Raw genomic sequence first — 25,506 nt, 5'->3', positions numbered from 1 at the left:
TAGCTTCCTCACCTCTATCAGCCTTCATAGAATTGAAGAGAATTTGGGCCTTGCTCTGGATTAGGCTTTGGCTTAAGGGAATATTGTGACTGGTTTGATCTTCTGTCCAGACCACTAAAACTTTCTCCATATCAGCAATAAGGCTGTTTTGCTTTCTTATTATTTGTATGTTCACTGGGGTAGCACTTTCAGTTTCCTTCAAGAACTTTTCCTTTGCATTCACAACTTTGCTAACTGTTTGGCACAAGAGGCCTAGCTTTTGGCCCATCTCAGCTTTCGACATTCCTTCCTCACTAAGCTTAGTCATTTCTACCTTTTGATTTAAAGTGGGAAACCTGCGACTCTTCCTTTCATGTGAACACTTAGAGGCCATTGCAGGGTTATTAACTGGCCTAATTTCAGTATTGTTGTGTCTCAGGGAATAGGAAGGCCGAGGAGAGGGAGAGATATGTGGGAATGGCCGGTTGGTGGAGCAGTCTCAACACACACAACTTTATCGGTTAAGTTCACCGTCTGTATGGGCACGGTTCCTGGCGCCCCCAAAACAATGAACAATACTAACATCAAAGATAATTGATGACAGATTACAATAAAAGATATAATAATAGTGAAAAAGTTTGAAATATTGCAAGAATTACCAAAATGTGACAGAGACACGAAGTGAGCATGTGCTATTAAAAAAATGGCGCTGATAGACTTGCTCAATGCAGGGTTACTACAAAGCTTCAATTTGTTTAAAAAAAATAAAAAAAAAAACAGTATCTGCGAAGCGCAATAAAGGGAAGTGCAACAATATTAGATATGCCTGTATAATCTTTGGAGAAATATCTATTCATATCTTTTGCCCATTTTTTGAATTGGGTTTCTTTTTTGTTGTTGAGTTGTAAGAGTTTTTTATATATTGTGGATACTAGACCGTTATCAGATACGTGATTTACAAATATTTTCTCCCATTCTGTGGGTTGTCTTTTCATTCTCTTGGTAATATCCATTGGTGCACAAAAGTTTTTAATTTTAGTAAAGTTCAGTTTATCTATTTTCTTTGTTGTCATTGCTTGTGCTTTTGCTGTCACATCTAAAAAACCGCTGCCAAGGTCACGTATATTTTCACCTACATTTCCTTCTAATAATTTTACAGTTTTAGGTCCTTCATCCATTTTGAGTTAATTTTTATATATGGTGTGAGGTAGGGTTCCTTATTCATTCCTTTGAATGTGAATATTCAGTTGTCACACCACTGTTGTTGAAAAGACTGTTCTTGCTCCATTAAATTTTCCTGGTATCTATATTGACTATTAACTGACCATAAATGTATAGGTTTATTTCTGGACTCTCTACTGTGTTCTGTTGATCTATATGGCTGTCATTATACAAGTACTATACCGTGTAGATTACTGTTGCTCTGTAGTAAGTTTTGAAATTGGGAAGTGGGAATCTTCCAACTTTGTTTTTCTTTTTAAAGATGGTTTTGGTTGTTCTATGTCCCTTGCAATTTCATATGAATTTTAGGATCAGCTTGTCCAATTTTTTAAAAAGTGCAGTTGAAATTTTGATAGGGATTGCATTGAATCTGTACATCAGTTTGGCAGGTTGGGGATTATTGCCATCTGAATAATATTAAGTCTTCCAGTCTGTGAACATGGGGTGTCTTTCCATTATTTAGATACTTTTTAATTTCTTTCAAAAGTATTTTGTAATTTTCAGCGTATAAGTTTAGTACTTTGAATAATTTTATTTAGTATTTTATTCTTTTTAATGCTATTGTAAATGGAATTGATTTGTAAATTTCCTTTTCAGATTGTTCATGCGATTGTATAGAAATGCAACTGATTTTTGTATATTGATCTTATATCCTGCAACTTTACTAAACTTGTTTATTAGCTCTAATTTTTTTTGAGGGAGGGTAGAGATTCTTTAAGGTTTTACATTCCTTTTTATAAGGTGAGTTTTCTAGCTACGTGACCCAGTTTAGTTTTTAGTTGATTCCACTGGTGGTATTTTTTGACTTCCTGTGTGTTTCTTCTGGTGTGGGTTGGCACATTGCTTCTTAATTCTTGGAGCATTGCATGCCAACAGTGATTGTACTTTCTGTAGAGCTTTGTCACTACTCGTCTTATCTGTCTTATGTGGGTCTCCAAGGGAGGGAGTGTGTAGTGCTGGCAGTGAATTTTATGAACGAGAGTTGTGTAGCGTGAGAACAGTATTCTACATGAAGTTCCTGCTTTAACACACGGCAGGCTGATAACCAGCATCCTATACTCTCTCCCTTCTGGAACATTCATTTTGTAGAAATAAAACAGAAATGTTATGAGAGGTTGCAAATGAGAAAACAGTTGTTCTGTAGGAATGCCACACCTGTGGAGTGAAGCAGCTACATCACTGTTTTGTGTCATCTGCTATATTTCCCTTGCTTGTGACTCTAATGACTCCCATTATAAAATGGTGAGGTCAACAGTGAGCCCCAGAGATGAATGGATAACAGCTGCTCATGTTTTCTTTTGAGTTTAGTGTTAGAGCATGATGCCTATTTGGAATTTTATTGGTTTGCTGAGAGCCGGAGATACTGGTGATCTGTTTCCTAATTTTAAGCCTACTGAAAAGTTGGTTGTATGCCCTTGTTAATTAGATGTGTGTGTTAGGTGCGCAAGTGACTGTCAGATTTTCTTGTCCTTTCTGTGACTTCTTACAGTGAGGGTGAGGTAGAGAGACGTGAATTGGTTGCTCGTTGAGCCTGTAAATTTAAAAGCTAGTGACTTTCTGATTGAAAGTCAGTGCTGGTTAATATCTTGTAGAGTCTGGGTTGCTTCTGCCAGGAAAGAGACAGCTTGCTTTGCCCAGCCAAGCACTGTGCCTTCATCTGCTGCCTCTGGGCTGCTGATCTCTCAGTCAGCTGTTAAGTCCATGTGGATCTGGTGACTTACCTTTAGTGTGATTTCATGCTTTTATCCTTCTAATTTTCAGGTATTTTTCAGTTTCTGGTGTATACACAATTTCCCTTTTTACCTTTTTTATTAGAGCTGTGTACATATTTACTTTAAAAACATTTTGGGGAGTCATTTCTCTGGATTTGGTGAGGAGAGTGCTCACCTTTAAACTGGAGTCTAATGCTGCGTCTCCTACCTTCCACAGGAGTTTGCTTTTGTTCTTTTGAAATGGTGTCGGATGGCTTGGTCTACATTCTTCTCAGTCCCACCAGGCACTTGTCAGCACAGGCATTGTGACCAGGGGAAGGGCAGCTGTGTGAAATTGTCCTCTCTGTTCTCATCCTGCGTCTGTTCACTTTCAGTTTCTTCAGTTAAAGAGTATAAAGGGAACAAAGTCGAAACGTTAATTTTTTGTTTCTTGCTTTGTTTTTTCTTGTAATAAAAAGAATCATTTGAATGGAAGAAAGAACCCATACAGGGAGCATTAGTTTTCCCTTCAGTTTCTTTCTCACCCTAACCTCATTTCCAAAGTTTGCTTAGTTGCCTTTATTTCCTCGAGCTTTCTTTCTTTCACTCTAGATTAAAGAAAACAGCAATAAATAGCACTCCATCCTAAAAGAAAAAACAAATAACTGCAAAAAAAGAAAAAAGAGGAAAAAAAAAAACCGAAGACTTGGTTCCCTGGAGTGAGGTCAAGGTCAGGATAATAGCTCAACTAGAGATACAGGCTGTGCTCATTCAAGCGGCAGATTACATTTAGGAATTGTGGCGCTCTCGGCACAATCAGAAGAGGGAATCACGAGAGAAGAGAACGCATCATAGCTCCTTTGCAGATATAGTTCCAACTATTGTATCTTTGTGGCTGAGAACTTTAAAATGAAGGGAGGCTAGTTCTGTGGCTTCTACCCAGTGTTCTGTTTAAATCCTCTAAGGGCTCATTTTAAAGAGATTTTAAAAACCATAAAAGCACAGCATGCACATTCATATTTTATATTTCTAATTTCAGGAGCAATAATATACCAGAGTGTTGAAGAACATGGGCTTTGGAGCCAGCCAGCCAGGAGTTCAGTGCTGGCCCCACCATGTAATGTGTCACCTTGTCGAAATCTTTTACTCTCTCAGGGCCTCAGTTTTCTCATCTGTAAGATGGGGTGATAATGATATTCTATCTCCTGGGATTGTGCGGATTAAATGAGTTAGTATTAGGTTGAACCATATGAAATTGATGATATTGGACTTTTTAAAACATTGAGATAATTATAGATTCACATGCAGTTGTAACAAGTAATAGAGATCCGTTGTATACTTTGCCCAATTTCTTCCAGTGGTAATATTTTGCAAAACTATAGTACAGTATCGGAAACCCTGGTGGCATAGTGGTTAAGTGCTACAGCTCCTAACCAAAAGGTCGGCAGTTTGAATCCACCAGGCGCTCCTTGGAAACTCTGTGGGGCAGTTCTACTTTGTCCTGTAGGGTCACTATGAGTCGAAATCGACTCAACGGCAGTGGGTTTGGATTTTTTTTTTTTTCTTTATAGAACAGTATTACAACTAGCCTGTTGACATTGATGAAATCCACCCATCTTATTCATATTGCCCCAGATTTACATGTACTTAGTTGTATGTCTATGTATGTTTAGTTGTATACAGTCTTGTCCCATTTTTGTATGTTTCTGTATGGATCACCACAGTTCCATCACCACAAGGATCCCTCTTGTGGCCCTTTTATAACCATATCCACTCTTCCCACCTCTTCTTCCCACCCCCTCCCTATCCCCTGGCAGCCACTGATTTGTTCTCCGTTTCTAAAATTTTGTCATTTCAAGAATGTCATATACATAGAGTCCTATAAATGTAATGTTGGAGACTGGCTTTTTTTGTGCAAAACTTCCAAGTTGTGTTGTTTATCAATAGTCCATTCTTTTTAATCGCTGAGTAGTATTCCATAGTGTGAATGGACCACAGTTTCTCTAAGGACATCTGGGCTGATGCCAGTTTTTGACAATTACAAATAAAACTGTTAAGAACTTTCATGTACAGGTTACTGGGCCGTTTTGGCTTACAGACACCGCAGTCTGTCAAATGGTTCAGTCAAGTACCTGCAAATCTCTTAGCATCTCTGCTGCTGCTGCTTCTGTGGATGGTGGTGTTGCCACTCGCAATCACGGGGCATCAGTTTGTGCTTTCGGATTAACTTGTCTCTCTGCAGCCCTTGAAACACACATCTCATGCCATGTCTGTGTGTATATTTGAACTTACTGAAGAAATGTTTACTTCTCAGGAAGGCCATAGCCCTGCCTCTTAAAACCCAGCCCTATGCTTATCTGCCCACAGAACTTACAAGAGGAGATTGTGGCCACTTTTCTTTGCCAGCTGACTGGATCTCCACAAGGCATAGGTGAAGGAGAACACAGAAATAGACGCAGTCCTGAGATTGTTTGGGTATGGCCACCATCCAGGACCCCTGGTTAGTTGGTTGTTTAGATTTATTCAACCAGTGTATATGGAGTGCCTACACTATACAGTCAGCCCTGCGTATCTGCAGGTTCTGCATCTGTGGTTGGAAAATATTCGAGAGAGGAAAAGAAAGTTCCAAAAGGCAGAACTTGAATTTGCCACATGCGGAGCGCTACCCGAATCCACACGGATGAAGTCATGTGTAGGCATCCCCTGCTGTAGCCTTCTGCCATCTCACAGATCCTTTTCTCCAGCACTCGTTGTTTGAGCATTGTTTGCCTCTTGTCTTGTTCATTTGCTACTTGTGTTGTGTGCACCCTTTGTTTCAGTGAAAAATGGCTCCTAAAAAGTGATTAAGTGGTCAAAGCAATCCTTCAAAGGCTGAGAGGGAGTGTAAAGTGCTATCTCTTGATAAGAAAACAAAAATTTTAGATCTTTTGAAAAGTGGCACATGGCTTGTTGCTTGTCGAAGTGAGCTGTGAAGTCAGTAAGAATGAATCCAGCATTCACACAGTAAGGCAGAAAGAAGCTGAAATTCGTGGAAGTATTAGTACTGCCCCTACAATGGCAAAATTGTCCTCTGGTTTGTGATAAAGTGCTTGCAAAGACTGAGAAAGAATTAAGTGTTAAGTGTAAGCATTAACAACAATTTACGTAGAGTTTATACATTGTATTAGGTATTATAAGTACTCTAGAGATGATTTAAAGTATGTGGGAGGATGTGCGTAGGTTATATGCGAATAAATACTGCACCATTTTATATAAGGAACTTGAGCATCTGCAGATATTGGTTTCTGTAGGGGGGAGGGGTTGGCGGGTGGTCCTGGAACCAATCCCCCATGGATACTGAGGGAATACTGTACCAGGGCCACAAGACCCAGTCAGAAAATGGTTTTACTGTGAACTTACCAAACCAGTTAAATTTATACTAATGGGAATTGTAGTTCTCTGTAAGACTGTGATTGAAAAAGTGGTTCTGTGGCTAACAGTATTTTAAGACCTGGGGCTGAGACCAGTGTAGTAAGACCAAACCAATTTAAACCCATTGCTGTCGAGTTGATTCCGACTCATAGCGATCCTATAGGACAGGGTAGAACTGCCCCACAGGGTTTCCAAGGATTCGAACTGCTGACCTTTTGGTTTGCGATCGAGCTCTTAACCACTGTGCCACTAGGTCTCCATAGTAAGACAAGTTTTTCCTAATTGGATTCTTGGACATTCAGAGGTGTGTAAAAGTAGTAAAGAGAAGGAGATAAAGGAGGCCTGAGAAATTTTTATACTACAAAAGCCTGAGTGAAAATTATTAATCTAAAAGTATAGTGCATGGGCCAACAAAGAATACCATTATTTCTTTGCTATTAATTGGGATTACATCAAAATGGGTTAAAAAATTGTTTATCTTATGCTGATCAGAAATTATGATTAGCAGTCATAGGTCTTTGATCCATAAAAATAGAAGTGAATTAAATATTAATAAATGTAGTTTTATAAGTAAAAATCTTCCAAAACTTGGGGTTCCTGTAGGGGAGAAAAGGGAGACTCTCAGTGGTGAAAACATTAGTAATCTTGGATTTAATATAATAATAGTTCAGTATCTAATCAGGGCTCTTACCAAGGTTATGATTCTATGCCATTGACTTTTTTTGTAGAAAGAAGTGAATAAAAGCAACACTGTCTCTCATTGTATCGCAAAGAGGAAGGAAAGCATGTTTCCCAGGGTAAATTTTTATGCAGAAGTCAGATGAGGTTGAGTCAACTTGAATATTGTATTATTTATTGGTACTATTAGAAAAAAGTCCCCCCCCCCCACACACACTTAATGTTGCCCGTGACTCATTTAAAGACATTGATGAGAAAACAAAGAACTAGAACAATAAATTTAACACCTTGCGTTGCTCCACCATCCAGAGAGAACCACCATTAATGTTAAAGACACTTCCTAATTTTTCTCAGAAATCTGTTTCATTTTTCTTTCGTTGATTGTTTGTTGCCAGTTAGCAATTGTTGCTATCGCCTTGTCAATATTACCTGTCTGATCAACGGTAGTGAAGTCTCCTGTTGCTTTAACTTGATGCTTGGCAAGGTTGCTCATATGTGGATCTCCCCTCCCCAAGACACAGTAGGCAGTAGTTCAGTCCATGTGATGAATAGTTCATCCTTTCTTTCCTGGCTTGTGGGGTACCTTTATCATAACACAACATTTTTGTATGTCCAGGGTCTGTGTTTGCACTCTCTCCCCATCTGTTTATTCCTGTGCAGGGAATACCCTCTAACTACTGTAAAAAGTGTTGTCTGGTGCTTTTTGTTCTGTTTGAAAATGTAGCTTGTTTATAGTTGAGATGGTTTTGGTGTGAACATGTATGCTACCTATGTTTTCTCAGTGTCTTCGAATATTTCTTCAATATGTATTCCCAGATGCGGAATTATTCTGTTAAAGGGTATACATGTTTTTGAGACTCATAATTTGTATTGTTTTCCAGAAATAATTGAATCAGTTACCAAGGAATTTACTCTTAGAATGAAAATACCTGAGTTCTGTTCCCAACGCTGCTTTTAATTCCCTGTGTGACTTTAGGCTCTCATTTTCCTTACCTGGGCCCAGTTTCCTTATTTTAGTGGTTGTCAACCCAGATGATTTTGCACAACCACCACCCCCCCCACCCCCCGCCCCAGGCATTTGACAATGGCTGGAGACATTTTTTGGTTATCACATCTTGGAGGGGGTCCTTCTGGCATCTAGTGGGTAGAGGCCAGGGATACGGCTCAATGCTATGCAAGGTACAATGCTCCCCACCCCTCCGAAGAATTATCTTGCCCCAAATGACAAGTTTCCATTAAAATTCTAATAGTAAATAAAAAACCAAACCTGTTGCTGTCCAGCCGATTCTGACTCATAGCGACCCTATTGTTCCATTACTGTTTTTATAGGAAAATTGAAAAGCTTTATGACACACTTGCTGCTTTTCAATAAAACCAAGTTATGTGGTGATTGGAAGCTGTAAAAATGGCTTGGTGGCAGCGTCTGACGTCCTCTAACTTCACAAGGGGGAAGGAGAATCAAGATCAACAACCCAAGGCTGATTCCTATGAGGTGGAGCTCAGACATACCTCTTCTCTCCAACCTTTTAATCAGTTCCGACACCAGCTGTCCCTCCCACAGCACTCTCTACTTTGTTAGGTTTGATAATTCATTGCAATGGCCACACAGAACTCACAGACCATACTCACAGTTACAGGGTTTATTAGGAAAGTAACAGGTTACATTTCAGGTTCAGGAATGCTCAGGATACAGTTCTTCAATCAGGACAGCTTCTTTTCATCCATGCTGCTAGTAAGCTTCTTGCCGGTCTTTGGCCTCTTGGCCCCTTGGGCCTCTTGGGCTGGCTGGCCTCTGCCCTGTTTGGGCAAGGGTTACAAAGCTCGTTTAGTTCTGCTGATAAGTGCCCAGAGGCACCCCACTCCGCCAGCCAGCCTTCTACCGGAAGGTGCTTAGCTTTCACACTCCGTGGGCCGGGAAGCCCACCACGCAGTTTCTTGCCAATCTCCTGATTCTACTTCTGCTGCTGCTGCCGTTTCTCTGCCACTGCTTCTCACCATCTTTCACTATCTCCTGTGTTACAGCTCTCTCTCTGTCTTCTGGGTCTAGGAGGTCTCAGTGCAAGGATCCTGGGTCCAAAAGATGCGATCTACTCCTAGCTCTTCTTTCTTGGTGGTAGTGTGGTCCCCTCCTTCCTGCTTCCGGGATGGCTCATATTAAGCCTAGCGGGATGGCAAAACTGAGCAATTCCCTCGTTAGGGTTCCATATACCTTATTTGCATGGTCCTGCCCCCACAAGGGTGCCGTGCACCTGATATGCATTATTAGCAAGCTGTCTGATCCTTTTGGTGGGCCACAAGCACCTTATTTGCATAGTCCCACCCATTCCTTTGGTGGGAGTTAAAAGGCCACCATGGTGAGAAGGGCCATATAGAAACTATCCATCTCACTGTAGAACCTGATCGTTCAGTTTCTTTTTAATAGTCCTCAAGGTTTAATGCCACCTTTGAAAAATTTGGTACAAGAACATAAGGGTAGAAAAACCTTCCTCCATCTTTGTAAAACACACATACACACCCTTGAGTACAGATCTGGAGACTACTTAAATCCTTTGGATATTATAAGTCCAAACCTTGGAAAATACTTACTAGAAATATTCAAGCCCCAGGAGCCTTTTCTGTCTACCAGTCTATGTGCATATTCCCTTGCTGGTTCTGCAGGGCGGGCCCATGCCCACCCTTTACCAAAAGATACATCTGCAGGTGGAGGAGAGCAGGTGTTTCTGTGGGTGGTTCCAAGTTTTAGAGGCTAGGAGTCTGAATTCTGGGCGTTGGCAGGGCTAGACTCCCTTGTTCTCTCTCTTTATCTGTCTTTATCTCTGTCTCTTTCTCCCCTCTGAGCAAAGATTTTTGTCTGTTTCAGCTTGTGTAGCCTGGGATGTTTCTTGGTGTTCTTTGGGTGCTTGTAGATGTGTTTGTCACATGGACTTTATGTGTGTGTGTGTGTTTGTGTGTGTGTGTGTGTGTTGGTCTGTCTGTCTCTCTGTTTCTGTTCTGCCCATTATATAGGACACTACTCTGAGGGGATTAGATTTAGCACCTACCTTCTCCTCCCCCCAATTAACATATGAAAAGAAAAACTCTATTTCCAAACTGTTAACATTCATTTCCAAACAGTTAACATTCACTTGTACAGGAATTGAGGACTTCAATTTTGAGGGACACAATTCAATCCGTAACATGAGTTATAGAAATAACGTATTTCAGTTTAATCACAAATAGAAAAGTGAATGTTTGCAAAATTAAGGGATCGAGCTGACTTTCTTCATGGCTATGTCCCTGCTGGCCTTCCTTTCTTTCCCGCCTCTGCCCTCCACTCCCTGCTGCGTCAGCCTGGGAGGGAGCAGAACATCAACCTGTAGTCACTGCTGGCCTTTTGGTGTTATGTGAGCTGCAACACCGCATGCCACGCTCTCTGCTTCATCAACACCGTGGAAACTTCTGGGAGCCCTGTACCTACCATTGGGAATCATTATACTGAATTTTGCAGTGTATCATTTTTTTGCTTTTCATTGACGTTTTACTGTATACATGATAAATATATTAAGTTGTGTGTGCTTTTGAAACACACAGATATTCAGGATATTCCTCTGAGACTTGTTTTTTAATTCAGTGTTATGGTTTTTGACATACAGCTATGTTGCTACTTGTAGCTATAGCTTAATAATTAATGAAGGAGTCTTTTAACCTTGGGCGGTAGCTGTGCAGAGTAGACTTGGCATTTTGTAAGGAGTGGCTGGCAGGGAGGGATTGCCCAGTTACAGGGGCCCCTGTGTGTACATGGCAGGCTCCTGTGAGCTGTGGCCATTTGCTAAGCCAGTTTAGGATCCTGCCGTGTGCTGGTCCCTGTCTGCGTCCACCCACCCCCAAACAATGTTTTTTAGTACATTTACAGAAGGCGTGTGTACTTGGGGGGCTCGCCAGTATGTTCCTGTTTCTCCTGACTTGTGTTGGCCGGAGCTCAAAGACTCATGATGATGGGGTGCAAGTATGAAGGCCATTTGGGTCTGGATTGTGGTTCTGTGTCTTTGAGAATGGATCCCCTAAGTAGTGTAAGAGTGGGGTCAGGGATGACTGCCTTGGATATAGGTTGGCCAGACCAAAGTGGAAGAGATGGTGTAGGCTGTGCAGAGGCAGAGGAGTGGGAGGGAATAAGTGCCACTCAGTGTAGGAGTCACTGGAAGTTGCAGAGCACAGGCCAGGAGTGTTCCTCTTCAGCAGGGAGGCTTGCCAGTCCCTTCGCTGAGGCAGCCAGCTTGAGGGGAGAGCCATGGGCCTGCCCTCATCCTGGTCATTTGGGGTACTTTTTTCCTAGGAAAAATTGTTGTTGAGAACAGAGGTTTCCGTTTGGATAGTGCCCTAAGGCAAATCACCAGGGTGAACCCCTTTCCTGGGCTTCACTCTCCCTTTACAAACCAAACATCGTAAAAATTTTTCTACTCCTCCCAATGAGCTGTAATTGGGTATGGGGTTAAGTGAGATAGGAAGGAATTTGACCCAAATGGAGAGAATGCAAATTTAAAAATAACTCAAGTAAAAATTAATATTTACATGAACTAATTTTACTCTTCTGTTTCAGAATATACCCAGCACTCCTTTGGGACACACCTCTCTTGGATTTAATATACAGTCCTCATCAACATCGACTTTCAGCTATGGAATCGTAAGTATTTTGTTGCTTTGTGCCTTTTCAATTTGTGTTGTTTTCATTGGTTGGTAAAAAGCAGTATGAGAGTCATGCAGAATTTTCCAAGTTGCTTCTCTTGGGCTTGATATAATTTTAGCTTAAAAAATAAATTTTTTTTTTTTAATTTTAAACTTTTGTCCTGGTTTGCATATAGACGAGGGTATTTTCAGAGTGGTAGCTTTGAGCTCTATGGGATCAATAAATAACATCTCTAGTGTCACAGTGAGATGAATTCTGCTGAAAAATTAAACAATTTGGTAGCCTTGCCTGCAAAGGAAGTCTGTTTCTCCTCAGCTTACTGATTTTCTCCATCCCCAAATCTTCTAGAGCACCAACACCTTGTAGCTCTTGTATTCTGTACTTTAGGAGATTGGATTAACAGCCTGCCTGAAGAGTAGCTTTTGTTTGCTGAAAGTACTTGCTGTTGTCTTTGAGAGGAGCAGTCAAGGCCTGCCTGTGTTTTGACTTCGTTGTCTGTCTTCGTGCAGGAGGGTTGCTATGTACTGAGGTGTAGTGGTCACTCCTTGTCTGTGTTCTAGAAGCGTGAAGCCAGTCTGCGGGGTCATTGGGTAGGGAATGAGGTCCTTGGGTAGGGAATGGGACCCTTTGTAGGTTGCCCTGACTCCTGCCTCCTCCTGGGAATTATTGGGACATTTCTTGAGAGGAAGAGCAGCAGCCTCCTAAAGACTTTGGCCTCAGGTCTGAAACGTTGCTCTATGTTTCTGTAGGACAAAGTCCCCCCTTGGGAGATTGATTGTAGCCTGGCAGATTGTTTATTTCTTATGTTGGCTCATTTCAGGTTTTTGTTTCTGGGCCAGGTATTAGTGTTTAAAAGCAAATAGCCCAAAAGTATAATACCTATTTTGTGTTGTTACTCCCAGCAAACGTGAAAGAAACTTTTCTGCTACTTACTTAAGAGAATTTTCTTTCTCTCTCATATCCTTCCTCTATCTCAGTCATAGTTGAATCAGGCCACTTTGAAGCATACCTGTCCTGTCCCTTTCACCCGACTCAAGTCTTTCTTTGGAAATAGAATGAAGTTTGATGGAAAAGAAATCTCGAATGTTTCCAACAGTAGGCCTAGAACTGCTTTCTCTTTATCTGCAAGGTGGTTAGCAACTAGAAAGAAGCAAGCATGGCTAACAGAGGATGTGAGTGATCAGGTGAGGTTTGGGTGGGCATGTAGATATTTTCCCTTCAGCCTGCTGAAAAAGCTGGCTTTGTAGCATTCTGTGGGACTGTGGTATGAGTGCTTCCAAGGTGATATTTCAGGATATGAATATATGTTTGGTTCATCTAGGTTGTGAAAATAGTCCTCTTCAGAAAGTCTGTGAGTATCTACCCACTTCAGGCAGATTCATGGGGCCCTCAGAAGGGCCACAGGATTTGTCCTGAGCAGTTTACAGTCTCGTAGAACAGGTGTTATGGTAACAGTAGGAGGAAGCAGATGCTCACTGCAAATAGTAAAACAGTATCTAAGAAGGGAGAGGAAGGAGTCTTATTGGGCATAGCATGGTTCAGGAAGATTTCTTGAGGTCACTGCACTTGAAGAGGTTGGGGGTTGAGCTGTGTTATGAGGAAAGGGAAGGGTAAACATTGAGAGAGAGGTCAAAGAGGAGAAATGGAATATCGGCCAAAGAGGGCCTAAGCTGGAGGTGTTCAGGAGGTGGTTGCCAGAACAGGTAGGGTAATGTGCTGGGATGCCTGGAGGTGGGCTGGAGGGGTGGGGAGAGGTGGTTGGATGTTGATTCCCGTGGCTGTCCTGAGCAGTGGGGGAGCCCTCAAAGGTCAGGGACGTGGGAGAAAAGAGGTGGTGACGGAGTGAAAACTAGACCCTCAGACCTCTAGTCTGTACTTTAAGTCTGTGTGGCAACTGCAGTATTGACATTAACTTATAAAAAGGAAAAGCAAAATGCTGCTTATGTTAGCGCAATAATTAGATTATTAATAAGTACTTAGTTATTCAAAGTCCGTATTTTCTGATGAAAATCAAACAAGATATCCTTGGCTCTTTGCAGGCAGATCTTGGCTTGGTCTAGTTGGTTTGATGCTCTTGTGGATTGAGGTGAGTAGGATATATTAACAAATACCCGAAAGGTTTTATGACATGTGAAATGGTGACTCTTTTGGCTGTACCACGCTAATAATCCAAAGTGTCTAATGCCACTTACCACTTTTGTGAAATATAAGTATTTGGTCAATATTGGTCATCACTGTCTTTTTGATCTGCAGTATTTAGAGTAAAATAAAAGCTCTTCACATGAAGTGCTGTGTCCCCAGTAGGGATCATGGGTGAACCTGGATGAAGGAAACAGCAGACTGGGGTATTTGGGCCTTGAGCCTAGGATCCCACGGCTGTGTGAGGTTTGTTTCCATAAACTTTCCTGTCATTAAAGACAGGTTTTTTTTTAAATTGTGCTTTAAGTCAAAGTTTACAGTTCAAGTTACTGTCTCATACAGAAATTTATACATACGTTGTCACGTGATCCTGGTTGCTCTCCCTGTACTGTGACAGCACACTCCTCCTTTCCACCCCAGATTTCCTGTGTCCATTCAGCCAGCTCCTGTCCCTCTCTGCCTTCTCATCTCACCTCTGGACAGGAGCTGCCCATTTAGTCTCATGTATCTACTTGAGCTAAGAGCACGGTCTTCACAAGTACCGTTTTATGTTTTATAGTCCAGTCTAATGTTTGTCTGAAGAGTTGGCTTCGAGAGTGGTTTTAGTTTTGGGCTAACAGAGAGTCCAGGGGCGATGTCTTATGGAGTCCCTCCAGTCTCAGTCAGACCATTAAGTCTGGTGTTTTTATTAGAATTTGAGTTCTGCACCCCACTTTTTTCCTGCTCTGTCAGGGACTCTCTGTTGTGTTCCCTGTCAGGGCGTTCATTGGTGGTAGCAGGGCACCCATCTAGTTCTAGGTTGATGCAGTCTCTGGTTTATGTGGCTCTTTCTGTCTCTTGGGGTAATATTTTTCTTGTGTCTTTGGTGTTCTTCATTCTCAAAGGCAGGATTTTTTTATTAGGATTATTTTGTAGACTCACTAATGATTTTTCAATTTATTTGTATTATTCAGTTTTTAAAATTATTTTAATTTTGATTGCTCAAGGTGGAATGTGGAATATGAGTGTTACGGATTGAATTGTGCCGCCTAAAATATGTGTTGAAATCCTAACCCCTGTACCTGTGGATGCAATAACAGTTGGGAAGAGAGTTTTGTTATGTTAATGAGGCATGTCCTAAATCTAATAAACTTTTGAGATATAAAAAGAGCATATTAGGCACAGAGAGGAACCACCACAAATTAGGGAAGACAGGAGCACATATGTGAGGATCGCCAAAGAACCAAGGGACACTGGAGCTACAGAAGCTGAGACAAGAATCTTCTCCTAGAGATGACAGAGAGAGAGAGGGCTAGCGAGAGAGCCTTTCCCTAGAGCAGGTGCCCTGAATTCGGACTTCTAGCCTCCTAAACTGTGAGAAAATAGATTTCTGTTCTTTAAAGCCACCCGCTTGTGGTATTTCTGTTAAAGCAGCACTAGGAGACTAAGACAATGGGCAATTTAGATCATACTGAGGACCACTGTTTTTGACAGATCAGACTTGTCAAAACCCATTTAGTGTACGGTGGTGGTAGTGCTTGTGTATCACAGCTGGGTACTTTTTAGAGGCTGGGTTTGGATGAATTCTGGGCCAGTCCTGACGTAAGATTTTGCCGATTACAGCTGCAGTGACCTGGGTCTGAGCCAGTCTGTGTGTGCGTTGGGTTGGGTGTGCTGGTGTGTGAGCGTATCACGCTCTCAAGTGCTCTGAGCTGAGTGTCCTCACCTGTGAGGTGGTAATGCTAATATCCAGCTTAAGGGCTTCTTTAGGATTAATGACACTGTTTGTGGAAAGAAAACTCCATGAAATATGCACTTTAAAATAATTAGATTTAGATTTTTTACCTTTCTCTAGCATCAGACTCTAGTTTACGCTGACAGCTGGTGCCATTCTTACTTTCTTACCATCTTTACTGGTAAAGCAGAAGGTCAAGGGTTTTTTCTAGAAGTGATGAGATGGAGTTGGTATTTGCTGGCACACAGTTAACCAGGTTTACAAGGAATGTGTAGAAGTAAGATTCAAAGGATGAATAGGGCAGGGTTTCTAAACACTTGTTTTCCAGAGCAGACTGTCTAAGCAGGTGTGCACAGGCTGCACTTATACTCACTATGAAAAGACAATTTTGAATTATGTTTCTAAAAAGAAAATGGTTTTTGGAAGTGGAGTCTTAGAAAGGCTTGACTTTAATGTTTTGTATTTTTAACCGAACACCTCTATTTAAGAGAAAAATGATCAGTTTTTAACTTGCTGAGTTTCATGGGGTGAAATGTGGAAATTAGCAAGTCACATGGAAGAGTAAAACATATAGTTTGCCTCAGGGTCACCAGATGTGCTGACGAGGAGCATGTTCTTGTGAGTGGTCTGTGCTACTGTGGAGGCACACCCCTTTCCCAGCTTGTGATTCTGCACAGGAGCTGCGGGCAGTCCCCCAGTAACACCCTCTTCCCCTCTCCATCTGCCACCTGAGCAGCATGGTGGGAGGTGTCCTGTGCTTGGTGGCCCCTTACCTTAACCCCGGTATTGTCATCTGGTATTAAATGCAGAGAGAGGAGTTCTTCCTAGGCAGGACCATCTGTCCCCACTTGTGTGGTGACCATGTCACTGCCTAGGGCCTGAGTCAGCTATTAGGTAATGTCTTAGTTATCTAGTGCTGCTATAACAGAAATACCACAAGTGGATGATTTTGGCAAGCAGAAATTCTCTCACAGTTTAGAAGGCTAGAAGTCTGACATCAGGGTGCTGGCTCTCGAGGAAGACTTTCTCTCTCCATCAGTTCTGGGGGAAGGTTTTTGTCATCAGTCTTCCCCTGGTCTAGGAGCTTCTTGGCAAAGGGACCACAGGTCTAAAGGACACACTCCACTCCTGGCTCTTCTTGCCTGGTGGTATGAGATCCCTCTCCTGTCTGCTTGATTCTCTCTTTTATGTCTCAAAAGAGAGTGACTCAAGATAAAACCTAATCTTATAGATTGTATCCTGCCTCATTAACATAACTGCCTCTAATCCTAATCTTGCTTCATTAACATCATAGAGGTTAGGATTTACAACACATAGGAAAATTACATCAGTTCACAAAATGGAGGACAACCACACAGTACTGGAAATTGTGGCCTAGCCAAATTGACACACATTTTTTTGAGGACACAATTCAATCCACAATAGGTGACAAGTAAGGTCACATATTTGCTGAGGCTGTTTTCACCTGTGCCCTTGAAGGCAGGGCTGATGCAGCAGGACTGGGCTTGATGTGCAGGTTTGTAAGGAACTTGTAAGAATCAGTGCCGATTCATTTCCCCTTTTTAATGTAGTGTGTTTTTGTTCGATTTTAAAATAGATAACAGCACACAAACCTTGTTAACTTTGCTTCATTGTCAAATTAATATGGAGCTAAACATGCCAATATATTTTACTGAATGTTTGAATATAATCAGTTGGTACTGTAATTTTAGTGTTCTGAGGGACATTCTATGGCTGAACTCCCTTAAATTACATATAATTTATAGAATATTAGTTGTCATTTAAGTTAGATTTCATTAAATGCATGCTTTTTGTTAATATAAAAATTGGCAGTTGGTGTTCAAAACTATTTTCCCCCAGACCCCTACCCCCAACTGCAGCTATTGTTGATGAGTAGAAATGATGAGCCCTTACTCCAGGATACTGAATTGCTAGGAAAATTCAAGTGCCCAAAGGGAAGGATTTGGAAGCTAGCCAGGTCACAGCAGAAAGGAAAGGTCTGGATTCCAGGGGCCTTTGGGCTGCGTTGCAGCTGTGCTGTGGCTAGGTGCGATATGTTCTGGCTGTTGGTAGTCTGTTTCCCCCTCTGAATGCTTCTGGCTGGAATGGACCTCTGGCTTTGTGGCAGATTTCAGTGTCTTATGATAAATACTGACCTGAGAAGGAAGACATGTATGTAGAAAGATCTGTTTTGGACCAGAGAAGGGCTAGAATGCTGTTTGTAATACCACATTTATTGATTATAATGTTGCTTTTATTTTCCTTCTGTTGTTGACTGCACTGATTCCCATGGAGCTGGTGTTTATTTTTTAATACTGGTGAGTTTTAAAGGTGGCCAAGTGTATTTTTGTGTCTGAGTGTGAAGAGATTTGCCTGTGTCTGGCATAGAGTAGTCCCTCCACATACTTTATTCAAACTGAGCTGAACTTTGCTACCTGTAGAAGCACCATAACCAAAAAACTAAACCTGTTGCTGTCAAGTGAATTCCAACTGACTCATAGCGACCCTGTAGGACTGAGTAGAACTGCTCCCTAGGGTTTCCAAGGAGTGACTGGTGGATTCAAACTCCCGACCTCTTGGTTAGGAGCTGTAGCTCTTAATCACTGCGCCACCAGGGTTCCACCACAGGTCCCTTCTTACCATCCTAGTTGTGCTTTCCTGAGCAGGACCAAGCTCCTGCAATACATGGAATGAGGGCTCAGCCCAACTCCCACGTTTGGAAATGTCCTTTGAGACAAGAAGTTAAATTTGTAGCTTGTTTAGATCTCCATGGAGAGGAGGAGGAAGGCATGGAAGGAGGCCTTGAGCCGACCAGGGGAGGTGTCTCAGGGGAGGCAAGGAGAATGTTTGGGATGAGTGTCTTCAGGACCTGCCTATAGATTTCTTAGGCCCCAGGGAGAGTTCTAGCCTCTTCTACCCTCTCCCAAGAATAGGTATCTTAATTATTTGCTATTTGCATTAGCCATTGGGAGAGGGAACTTGGGATATGGCTAGTTCAAAAAAAAAAATAGTAGAGTGGTTTGGGATTTGAAATGTAAACTGTTTTGAATGCAGGATACAGTGTTTGGACCAGCTAAGTCTTTCTATATTATATCTTAGTTGTTGCCAGTGGGTTCCCCCTCAGGTTTTCTTCTGTGTGAAGGTTATTAAAGATAGCGTTGAGTGCTGGGGTTAGCATAGCTAGTTTTAAAGAGAAGTAGAGCAAAAAATGTGGTGACATCCCCTGGGGCCAAGTGATTGGCACCAGAAATTGAGTGATGCGGTAGGTCTGGGGACTGTGTGTTTGTGGTTGTGGACGTGTGGCTGTAGCACAACATGGGATCCTGAGCACTGGGTGAGACCAGTGGCCACTGAGAGCCCTTGACCCTCCTCTTCATCGTCCTCCCCCCCATCCTCCCCATCATTCTGGCAGGGATTCTAATAGCAGTTGCCTGAGGAAAGCAAGTGTGAAGGCCCTAGGCAGCCTGGAACATGTTGACTTTGGCAGTGGGAGCTGCCAAGTCCTTGCTTGCGTAGTGACCCAGTATATAAACATCTGCTAAAAGCAGGCACGTGTGTGCTCTCTCTCCCAACCCACTCGTATTTTCTTTTGCTCCCGACTAGTCTGCCTTTAAAAGCTCTCACCCCCTTGCAGTCTCGATTTAAACAAAGTCCCCGATTGAAGGGTTGAAGCTTTCTGTGGGCTCAGAGGGTTCTCTGCCCTGGCATATCTCTTTGTTTGCTGCAGGAATGGGAAAGGAAGTAAGAGAAATGAGAAAGGAGACATTAGAAAGCAAACGACGCTTTCTTCTATAGCTTTTGAGTTTGTTTACCTTTTTTTAATGACACTTTGTTTATTAGAAGAAATGGACTGTGGGGGCTGTGTCCACACTGGAAGAGAGAGGACTACCTGTGTGTTTCCAGAGGGCAGGTCAGAGACGGATCTGGTGCTGGCTTTTGTCACTCAGTAACTGCGCGGTCTCTAGGGAGCAGAAGCCCTGTGGCCTGGGTGGTGCTACCCCCTTTGAAGGACATTTTTGCATCTGGTATATGGACCAAGATAACTCATTCCCACTGTCCTCTGAGGCTTTTTCTTCTATTCATTTTCTCCATCTCCTTGTCTTGTCATTCCCATCCTAGACTAGGTCATCATCTATTTAAAGTTTGTTTTTGTTCATTGTTTGTTAGTGTGAACCAAAGTTCCTAAACATTGCATCCTAGTGGCTAACTAAATGCTGGCTTTGGAGATGGGCTTGGTACTAACTCATAAGAAGGTCATGTATGCACTCAGTTGGGTGCTATACTGGGCCTATTGTATGTTAAGTTCTGCCCTATAGCAGAACAGCAAAGAGTGTTATAAAGTTAGATTGTAATCGAGAATTGAACTTAAAGCTGCCAATCTAGATGAGATCAGATTTTATTAAAGAAATCCTGTAAAATGCCAGAGTATTTTGGCATGGTAATGCCATATTTAAAATTTCAATGCTACGATTAAAAATCATTAACTTAGCAACCGGTGTTCTTATTCTTTTGACAACTGTAATATCTAGCTCATCTCCCCCCACACCCTCAACACTGTGGCTGCAGCACATGGAGAAAGAAAGGAAATGGGGATGAGACCCCTCCGCAATCCCCATACCCCTCCTCCACACACACCCACACACACGCATACCCACCACACCCAGACACACATGCACACCAACCATACACATACCACGCATAAGACACGCCCCCACAGACACACTACACACACACACCCACCACACAGATGCCGCCCCCCCACTCCATACATGTACATACACCACAGACACCACCACCCCGAAAGACATACCAGACACCATACAGATACCACCCCACCCTCCACCCCAAACTTGCACACACACTGCACACACACCACATGCACACAGACATTTATAGGTAGATTTTTTAATATTTGTTTTGTTAGTAGCTTAGAGTGCTTGAGCCTGAGAAATTTGAGCATTATTTTAGCCTAGTGATCTTTGCCTTTTAAGACTAGATCTTAGATAATAGCCTTTGGGCCTTAGTTCCCATGGAGATAGAACTCAGGGGCTCAACAAAGGTTTGCAACCAAGCGTGGGCCAGTACAGCTGGAGAAACTATTTTGAGTTTGTTTTTATAGAAAAAGCTATAATCAGGTGTGTAAGCTTCTCTAACCTCCTCAAACTAACAACCTCACTTTTTTTGTTGTTTTAAACCTCGTTTTCTCTATGTTTGAGGCTTGTTCTCTTTAAGATGGCTTAGTGCCCAGCTAGGTTCTAAGCCGCTGTCCCTCAGGGCTTTTGCTGACTTGGCTGGGCCTGCAGCTTCCTGGCCCTGGCGTTTCTGAACTGTCTCACTCCCTGTAGGCTTTCTTCACCCATGACTATTGTCAGTGTTCTGGGTTTCTGCTCAGATGGTATTTTCTCTGCAGTGTTTCTTGAAAGCTCACTGAAGAGTTGCCTGCTCATTTCTATGTTCCACTAACTCAAAAGGTCTGCAAGCAGCCCAGGGTGCCCACCATGACAAAGCATCTATCTCTGCTAGGCACCTTCACTCATGCTCTCTTTTCCCCCCACAAGTCCTAGAAAATGGATAGCATTTTCCACATTTTAATCATAAGATTCTGCAACTCAAAGATGCTGAGAAAGGAAGGTTTCCAAGGTTCCCCAGCTAATCAGTTGGTGCAGAGTGAATGTTAGGTCTTGGGGCCTTCCTCATATGCCACATGGATGTGCGGGGTTGTGTCTCCACTTGGCTTCTGAGGAAGGTGGAGGAGAAGCAGAGGGACAGTGGAGCACACTGGGCGATTAAGAGAGGGTTTGCTTGGTGCTCTGGTTGTTTTGCTGCTACTGGTGCATCTGCCACCCTGGCATTCCTTCGCCTTGGCCTTTACTAGTGGCTGCACTGCCGGCCAGAGTGTGTGGGGAGGGTGAGAGTGCATCCCCATCTTCCACGCACCCCCGTGCTCTGCTCTTTGTAGATGCCTAGAACAGGTCCGGTCCTGGGGTAGACCCTGAAATAGAATGAACGAGAAATGGATCAATCAGTCGCCTCCCCACTCCTAGAGGTCAGAGGTGAAACTTTTCAAAAGGTCTGTATACCTGTTAAATTTTCCTTCAGTGCTTTTCCAGGAACTGACCACTGATTCTGGCCAGCTCCTGCCATGTGAGGCAGCCTACTCAACAATGTGGCTGGCTCCTTTTTACCAGCTTGCTTGATTCCCTAACTTCATCCATTTCCCCCTTGTCACCTGTACGGCAGCCTGAGATGTAAGTAAAGTTGGAATGCTGGCTGCTGGAGTGCTGTTTGTCTACATGAACGTAGTCCTTGTCCTGAGGGGCTTTGTCATGTCTTCCAGCTGATGGGAGCCTATTGCTCCCTGAGAACTCTGGCACAGTCTTGGTGCGTGTTGAAGGGAGTTCTGAGGGGACATTGGAATGAGGCTTCCCAGCTGATAACTCTCTCACCTTCATTTGCAGAACATCTTTGCACACCCAGCACTTCAAAGACCTTTCACAAAGGGTCACACTTTGGAAACAACAGTCCCTGCTGAGGGGTAAGGGCGAGGCCTGCCTCTGTTGACTTGTCCTTGCTGCTCCTTCTCCCACCTGGCAAAGTAGCGGGTATGCAGAGTTTTCTGTGGTCTGGGTGAGTCCAAGGCTGCGTCCTGACATCTGTAGTCGAGGACTCAGTTCCTCTCCTCACCTTCTGGCGTTTCTGAGGGTCTCACTTTAGGTCCTTTTTATGGGCTGCCATTTTCAGGATCTGATGTTACTAGGTGCCACCAGGTCGGTTCCGGCTCATAGCAATCTCATGTATAACAGAACGAAAAGTTCTCCAGTCTTGCAGCATCCTCACAGTTGTTGCTGTTTGAGCCCACTGTTAGAGCCACTGTCAGTTCATCTCATTGAGGATCTTCCTGTTTTTCGCTGACCCTCTGTTTTACCGTGATATCTTTCTTCAGGGATTGGTCCCTCTGGATAACTTGTCCAAAGTAAGTGAGATGTAGTTTCAGCATCCTTACTTATAAGGAGCGTTCTGGATATACTTTTTCCAAGACAGATTTATTCGTTCTTCTGGCAGTCCGTGGTATATTCAGTATTCTTCGCCAAACACCATAATTCAAATGCATTAGTTCTTCTGTCTTCCTTACTCATTGTCCAGCTTTCATATGCATGTGAAGATATCGTGGCTTGGGTCAGGCATACCTTAGTCCTCAAAGTAACATCTTTGCTTTTTAACACTTTAAAGAGGTCTTTTGCAGCAGATGTGCCCAATGCAGTACGAGCCCTAGTGGCTCATTGGTTAAGCACTTGGCTGCTGACTGAAAGGTTGGCAGTTTGAGCCCATCAGCTGCTTCACGGAAGAAAGATGTGCCAGTCTGCTTCCGTGAAGATTTACAGTCTTGGAAACCCTATGGGGGCAGTTCTACCAGGATCTGATGTACAACTGATTAATTTTCAAATATCTCTACCTCTTCTGCTTACCAGGTGGGGTTTCCTGCTGCCCTCAGAGTGACTTGTGTCTCCCATGTAGCACCCCAGAGGGCAGCTTTGCCCTATGCCATTGGTGGGATGGTGCTGTCACTGCTCAAGGGAGAAACTTCTTTGTCCCTAGTCCCTTCTCTAGTCAGGTGCTGAGTCTAGGAAATGCTGCATCTGTGCTTTCGTTGTCTGTCCCCCCTCGGCCAGCCATCGTGCCAGGGCAGACACTACAGCTGCCTCCCTGTACAGCACCCCCGTGCCTGCATGTCTGTGGGTGCTTGACGAACAGGCAAGGAACGTGCTGCACGGCGGCACCTTCCGCCTGTCGTTCAGTGCTGCCTGAATATCTGGGACGTGGCTGGTGGTTTGCATTGGTCCCCTCAGTTCTCACAGCAAGTGAGTGTTGGTAGGATTGACTTCCTGGAAGGGAAGGTGCCTTTTTCCAGGTGTAAAGCAGAACGCCCCAGGAAGTATGTCTGTTGTGGACAGAACACATCTGCCCTGGTGGCCTGCTGCCTCATTTCAGCTCAGAATTAACTGGATCTTGAACGGGTCCTACTCACAGCATTATGCCTTTTGATGGTGTTTTTTTTTTTTTTTTTTTTTTAAATAATGAAGCAAGCAAAAACAAAGGGCATAACCAGATTTAGGACTGTACTGGTTTTCTGACTGAAGTTTTCCTAGTGCTTAGTTGGGATTCGTTTTGAAGTAGCTGGCGTGTTGGTGGGTGAGTGCTGGCGGGAGAGGCTGAGAGTATGAGCCCTGATGCCGGCGGCTGGTCTGGGCTAGGCTCATGCTGGGGCCTGAGGACTGAGTCTGGAATTCAAGGGGCACCTTTCCTGATCTGGAACTGTGATGTGGCCTCGCCTGCAGCAGAACGAGGCTCCCAGATTCCTGGTCCCCTCAGGAAGCTGAGAGGAAAGTTGCTTGCGGAAGAGAGGCTCTCGTAAATAGCTCTTTTGCAAACATTTATCTGAGAATTCTTTACTTTCCATCTTTTTATTGCCTACGTAGGGCATCTAGTATAAGCTAGTGAAAATTATTTGAGAGCACAGATTTTGGGAAAAATGGCTCTGAAACTCATTTAGAAAGAACCATAGAGAAATATTACAGGAGAAAAGTGTTTGTGAAGTTCCCGTCTCTCTTTTTGTGTCTGAGATCTCACCAGGTTCACTGTGGCTAGGAGTCCCTGAAAGGGTTTGATACGGGTATTTGCCCGTAGTCTTGGCTGCTAACCAAAAGGTCAGCAGTTCGAGTCCATGAGCCGCTCCTTGGAAACCCTATGGGGCAGTTCTACTCTGCCTTGTAGGGTTGCTGTGAGTCGGAATCGACTTGATGGCAACGAGTGTTTTTGTTTTGTACCTTCGGTAGGGTGCAGAGAGGAGACTGTATTAGATGCCTCTTTTGGAAGTCTGATTTCAGTTTTGTTTCAGACAATCAACTGTGTTTATGGTGGGCTCTGGTTACCATTTGATTGCTAAGAGTTCACATTACTCACTATTGAAAAGAGTGTCAACTAGAAGTCAATAGTGTAGTCTACAGAGTGGTTTCTTATTTGTGCAGCACTTGGGAAACCAAAGCCACACCTGGGTTCCTGACTTCATTGATCCTCAGAACAGCTCTGTAAGTGAGGTCCCTGAGGGCCAGCACAGTCTTCTCTCCTCTCCTCCATGTTCACTCTTGTCCATGTCTGGCCTTCTTTCTCTTACTGTATCTAGGTAATGTTATAACAGCTCCACCATAGACACTCAGACAACTTTCCCAGCCTCTTGCTCTCAGGGTCGTTTGTGGTCCTTTCCCTGGCTGGTCAGACTCCCTTGGGGGCAGGGGAAAGGGTCGCCAGACCCAGGACCTTGCGCCACCAGCTCCTCCATCAGCCTCTTGATGGCACCTTTGTGATCGTATCAGTTGATGATGACATTTTTTTAGGGTAGATTTTTCATTCTGTTTCCCTTTGCCCCAGACACCTTTAAACTTTAGGTATGCCTAATTTCCTCCTTCCCGCCTTTCCTTCCTCCCTTCCTCCCTTGCTCCCTTGGTAACCACTAATAAACTTTGGTCCCTATACATTTGACTATTATAGATATTTCATGTAAGTGGGATCATACAATATTTGACCTTTTGTGACTGGTTGATTTCACTCGGCATCATGTTTTCAAGATTCACCCCTGTTGTAGCATCTATCAGGACTTCATTTCTCTTGATAGGTGAATAATACTCCATTGTATGGACAGACCATATTTTGTTTATCCATTCATCTGTTATGGGCACTTAGGTTGTTTCTACCTTGTTATTGTGAACGGTGCTGCAATGCACATTGATGTACAAGTATATATGTATGTATATATATATGTATGTATGTATATACGCAAAATAATTGAATTGCTTTCAGTTCTTTTGTGTATATACTTATAGGTGCCTAATTTTCTGAAGGACATGGAAATAACAAAATAACAGTTTTTGACTCCTGACCCTTTAATACCAGAGGAAAATTTTACATGGGGGTTATAATAGATGTTATGGATTGAATTGTGCTACCCACCCCCC

General features: G+C 43.1%; 1 protein-coding gene across 14 annotated transcripts in view; it reads left to right on the top strand.

The window, feature by feature from the left end:
• Positions 1 to 25,506, top strand: part of ANKRD11 (ankyrin repeat domain containing 11) — a 280,415-nt gene that overhangs the window by 106,670 nt on the left and 148,239 nt on the right. For 6 of the 14 annotated variants that reach the window (XM_023732580.1, XM_023732579.1, XM_023732574.1 and 3 more), the window contains exons 1-4: positions 1,819 to 4,008; positions 5,259 to 5,391; positions 11,557 to 11,640; positions 13,683 to 13,729. The gene's annotated coding sequence lies outside the window, so the exon portion shown is untranslated. Of the gene's footprint in view, positions 1 to 1,818; positions 4,009 to 5,258; positions 5,392 to 8,204; positions 8,473 to 11,556; positions 11,641 to 12,697; positions 12,828 to 12,964; positions 12,995 to 13,682; positions 13,730 to 25,506 lie in introns of those variants that run through there. The other 8 variants (XM_023732575.1, XM_023732577.1, XM_023732571.1 and 5 more) reach the window with 6 other exon arrangements.

Source organism: Trichechus manatus, unplaced genomic scaffold, assembly GCF_000243295.1.
Source record: "Trichechus manatus latirostris isolate Lorelei unplaced genomic scaffold, TriManLat1.0 scaffold00053, whole genome shotgun sequence".
NCBI classification, from domain to species: Eukaryota; Metazoa; Chordata; class Mammalia; order Sirenia; family Trichechidae; genus Trichechus; species Trichechus manatus.
The sequence above is the reverse complement of the archived record's forward strand: the minus strand, read 5'-3'. Positions and strand labels throughout refer to the sequence as shown.